This window comes from Aplysia californica, unplaced genomic scaffold, assembly GCF_000002075.1.
Source record: "Aplysia californica isolate F4 #8 unplaced genomic scaffold, AplCal3.0 scaffold01117, whole genome shotgun sequence".
NCBI lineage: Eukaryota > Metazoa > Mollusca > Gastropoda > Aplysiida > Aplysiidae > Aplysia > Aplysia californica.
In genome coordinates, this window is record NW_004798387.1 from 47,671 (window position 1) to 53,068 (window position 5,398).

Genomic DNA, 5,398 nt, shown 5'->3' on the forward strand with positions numbered 1-5,398 from the left:
ACATAAACACACAGAGGAAAAGAGAAGTGGAGAGAGAGAGAGAGAGAGAGAGAGAGGGAAAGAGAGAGAGAGAGAGAGAGAGAGAGAATGAGAGGCCTCTTCCTTGTCCCTGCCCCTTTTGTCCGCGTGATCGTCATCCCCTCCCTGTACGTTTTTCCTTCCCTCCTCACTTCGTGAAAGCCGTCTCTTCCTCTGTGTGGGAGTAAGGTTAGATGTTTGACTTGTGTGGGAGATCTAATCATCGTCTGCCCAATACTCTCAGTTTACTCACGGTTTGGGTTTGGTTTTTTTCCTTCAGATTTTGTTTGTTTTGTTTTGTTTTCGACTTCAACTCTTGTTCGCCTGGTCAGGTTGATGCGGGGTTTCTTTTTTAGTTTTCTTCCTTGTTGGCGACTCGCCTTCGCACTGGTGACTGAGGATGTTGTTTTGATGTACTGTCGTGTTCTTTTATAATTGTGTTTTTAAATCCTGCCTTGCTGTTCTCGAAAATCCAACATAAGTGCCTTGTTGAAGAGTCTCTCCTTATGGCTCGGATATAGATGTCCATCGCCCTTTAAAAAAAAGATGCTGTTCAGTTTTATCACGGACAGTATAGCCGCCAAGAAAGTCTCAAGGAGCTTTACATACTATTTACTAATTTTATATGTGTTTGTGTGTGTGTGTGTGTGTGTGTGTGTGTGTGTGTGTGTGTGTGTGTGTGTTGGGGGGAAGGGGGCGGTCCCCCACTCACTTGTGCTTTTAAATTCATCTTTTTTTTCCCCCACTGGCATACTTTTTTTTCTGATGAATTTCCAATATTATGCTTTCACTTGATAGTCATTGCCGGTTTGTCACGAATACATACAGAGTGATGAAGAATCAGTCAGCGGACTATTGACTTCGAAACAGAAGCTGTAACATATTTCCTAGGAGAAAAGAGCAAACTAAAGTATGTACTTTACAATCTTTGGCGAGAAAAGTTCTATCATTGTTTGGCTTATTTATTATATTTTCATAAATGCGTTGAACCACAAGTACGCTTGGGAGATACGTTAGATACATAATCAGTGACGTGGATAGCTCCTCGCGGAGCAGTTACAACGAAATATTGTTATTTTTAGGGGAAAAGAGTTGTTTGCTGCCGTTGTTTTTGGTGTTGTTTTGCTCGTTTGTTTGTTGCTGTTGGCATTTTTGTTCGGGGGTTTGCTTTTTAAGAGGTGGGAGCGGGGGAGAATGTCCAATGTTCTCGTTTTATTTTAAATGCCTGTTTGTGTATTTCCTGGTATTTCCACTGCGCCGTTATCAGCATTCTTTAAATCTGCCCCGCGACGCGTTATTTACTAACAAAGCCGTCATTGCTCACGGTAAGGAGGCTGTTTCCCCCCGGCAGAGCTGTAAGTGCTATCCGTGAGCAAAACGTAAAACGTGGGTGGTTAGCGAGTGCTCTGGTGTGGTTTGCTTCTTCTTTCCTATCAAACATCTATCGTCCTTATCGCCCCTTCTTCTTATTTATATTTGTTACTCTCTTGTAACACCTCTAATCTTCTGGCGCTCATAAGACCTTATGCAGCTGCGAGCGCCGTAAAACATTTACTTAAAAAAACAACAACAACGTAATACGAATAATATGAAACGTCATCAGCACAACTAACAGGCTGTGAGCCTCGAGCCATCCAGCGGCCAGCTAGGTTTTCGCCCCAGTTGCGTGAATATATTTAAAATGCTTCGTCTATAAGTGTGGTTGGGAACACCTGTTCCCTCGTGTTGTGTCCTCGCCAGCCAGCCCGCCCGACAGATGCATGTAAAGTGCCAGAGCCGGATTTTAAAGTGATTTCAGAGTGGGATAAGATAGTGGCTATAATTAGCGGAGGGGAACTGGCAGCATGAGGTTGTGAGGCTGACACGCTGGTCTCAGTAGAAGGTTTAGGGATTCGCTGAGGCGTTCGGGTTTAGCAGTTTCAATAATGTCTCCTGTGCACTTTGGTGTCCATGGTTCCAACCAAAGAAAAATAAAGACACAAAACCAACCAAACAAAACGGAAAAACAACTACAACGACAACAACAACAATAAAAACACCAACAACAATATCATACAAAAATAACAACAATAACAACAAAAGAATCCAGCGGCATCCATATCTACAGCAACAACAAAGACAACAACAACAACAACAGCAACAGCTAACAGTCACATCACTAACTCTCACCAGCCACAACAACAATAACAATAACACCATCAGTACAAAGATAACATCGGCACCCGCAGACTGATATCAGACCAGCACTCTACAGCTTTAGCCTGAAATGACTGGATCAAGTTTCCAGTTGCCACTGCTCGTTCGCCTCTTTTTTTTTGGTTCAAGTTCTCAGCTCGTCTTTTCTCTTTGAAGTTTTATAATAATTAGACACGCTTTTACGCCCTCGGTAAAGCCCCCCCCCCCCTTTCCAAAGCTATTATTCAATGAGCCAAGAAACAACGAGGAAGTATTATCGATTAACACGTGAACCAACCTAACGTCCAACTAGCTCTGTGTCCATTCGGCCGCCATTCTTCTTTCCTTTCGCTGTGTAAATTCTGTTTGAGAGATGTGCCGTGATTGCCGAAGACTGATCTCTCTCTCTCTCTCTCTCTCTCTCTCTCTCTCTCTCTCTCTCTTCCTCTCTGCCTCCCCCTCCCTCTCCCTCTCGCTCTCTCTCCTCGAGTCTAAATCATTGTCATTTTCCAACAGCCATGTTTTCACATCAAACACAGTCCAAGCGCCCGGGGCGATCCATTAACTCGACTTTCTCTCCTCTCCGTCTTGACCGCTGCTGGCTAAAGAATTGCTGTGTCCTTGATTGAAAACCCTCCATTTTGTTCTTGTTCTACGCAGGCGAGAGCTGACTGACCTGTGGCTCTGTACGTCATAATCAGAAACCCGCTGTTTGGGTTCCCCGTTCGCCATAGGCAGGAGGCGGGGGGCCCTAACTGACCAGTAGTAGCCGGCTTTCTCACCTCGCACCGTCCACGTCCTCTCTCGCTACAGGCGGCCGTCCCCGAGTGACCCTCGCTCTCCCTGGCCGCTGTCCATCGCGCCCCTCACTCCGCCCCCCTTCCTGGCGGTCAGCTGAGGCCAGGTCGTGGGGCCCTGTCTGGGTGGGAAGGGTAGTGCCCGGTTATTGTAACAGTACCGGTCAGCGCGCGGTGCTGTCCTGGTGCGAACCCGGCCCCTGTCCATCTTGCTGCTGACCCCACCTCTTACGGTCAACGCTCCGTCCATCTCCGAATGACCTCCCCTTCTCTGTGGTCACTTTTCTGTCCGTCTCGCGCTGACCCCTCCTCCTCTGGTCGCAGACAGTGAGTTGAGCGGCTACTGTGAATGGTCATTTAGCGGCGACTGTATTGGTCAGTGACTGAGGCTTTGAGCGTAGAGGGAGGAGTTTGGGAGCTCGGCCTGAGCCACTAGCAAACTGGCGGTCAGAAGAAGCTGTTGGTGCAGTGCAGAGTGCATGTTGCTGGGCTGATTAATGATGGTGTGATAGCGTGTTTGCGGGGGGGGTTAATTGCCAGTGACAAGAAAAGGCATTTAGATTGATTCACGTTGGTCCTGGTTAATTGTATTGTATTATGGTTGTTACCATTGAGGTTTGAGCGAGTGCTTGTAGACGAATCGTGGTTTAGGTTGAGGTCTTTGGTAACGGAAGATACGGGAAGTTTTCTCTTGTCTGTTTGTGGTGGACCTTCTAATTGATTGTCCAGTGGGAGAAGTTGATCTCTTTCCCATTGTCTGCTGTATGGAGAAAGTGTTATTGGTTTCCACACAATGAAGATAATGAGTGGTCGGCCAATTCTGTTGTTTTTGCCCGTTTTTTGTTTTGTTTTGTTTTTGTTGTTTGTTTTTGTTGTGCTTTTTTAGTGGGTCCCTTTTTTATTGGCAGGGGATGCGGTGGTTTGAGTTGAGGTTTTTTTAGTTCTTAAACTTTTGCAAGAATATGTTGGTGTAACAAAAGTCAAATACATTTCTGAAGACATTTGTGGTGTAATGGAATCAGTGGCCAAATATACTCCGAACATACCCTCCACTGCCCCCCCCCCCCCTTCCGAAAAAGCAACAACAAACAAACATACTAACAAACTAACAAACAAATAAACGGTTGTGTCTTTTTCTTTTCTACCACCATTCGTGAACATAAATGAAATGACCGAAACAACAGTCTTGTCTTTTTTTTTCTTTAAAGTTAAAGTCCAGATCTTTCAAAAAAGCTGTCAAGTACTAGCCGATGGTTCGTGTTTACTTTGTGAATCTAAATCTGAGCCGTGTAGTTTTGGCCGTGGCTGATCTGTGTGTGGACCTTTTTATGTAGGCCGTGGATCACTTTATTGGCCTATGTGATTGTGTCCGCGGCGTGTTTGCTCTGTAGGTATAAATTATGGACGGGGGGCGTCCGGTCTGTCTCGCTAGCGAGTAGACAATGAGTCCCTGGTCCGCTGATGACCTCGTTCTAGGCTTGGTATCCCCCTGGCCTGTCTCATAAACACGCAACTCTCAAAGGTCCGGAGGCGGGCACAGCTGGCTGGAGGACACCTTCTTGGGCCGAGTCTCCCTGTGATCTCCGCCTGGACAATCTTGACAAACTCTTTAAAAACATCATATTATTTTTTTAAAATGTCCTTTAAAAGAAAAGAAAAAATATTTTGAGCCTTTGGCATTTCCCCCTTTGTCTGCCACTGGCTATCAGCTGGAGTTTCGTTGTTTGCGTGTGTTAGCGCAGATCCAGTGATCAAAATTTACGCCCAGCCATGCTGTCCGTCCTTTGTCATTTGCTCTGTCTTTTTGTGTTAGTAAAGAATTTGTAAGCCTTGTCTGGATGGCAATGCCCTCATTAAGGAGTTCAAATGCCGTGAGAATGTGGTCTGTTCCCTTGATTTACTGTGATGTTCTGTTGACCAAACTTTTACAGAAGAGCTCGTTTGAACCAGCGTATTGAAACGTCTGAGTCTGACATTTCGCGCGTCCATTCATTTTCATTTTCTCTTTAACTAATTTTCGTGGGGGGGTTTTTTGTTGAAGAGACTGTCTTGGTCCGTGTGCTTCTGATTGCTTGCGGTAGTCAAGAGAGATAAGATCACACGGTGTGGTTATAGGGGTGTGGTTGGGAAGGAGGGGGGATATTTCTTGTCGCTGTCGCCTTGTCGAGTTTCAGTGACAAGTTTCCAAAGCACAGAGGCTGCTTGTTGCCTACTTTAGTTATATGCCTTCTTCGAAATGGATTGTTGGTTTTATTTACACAAGTCCTGGTATATATATATATACCCATTTTTTAAATACATTTTTAATGCGCACCCTTTCTTCTCCATACATGTTCTCTCTCTCTCTTTTCTCTCTCTCTCTCTCTCTCTGTCTCTCTCTCTCTCTCTCTCTCTCTCTTTCCTCTTTC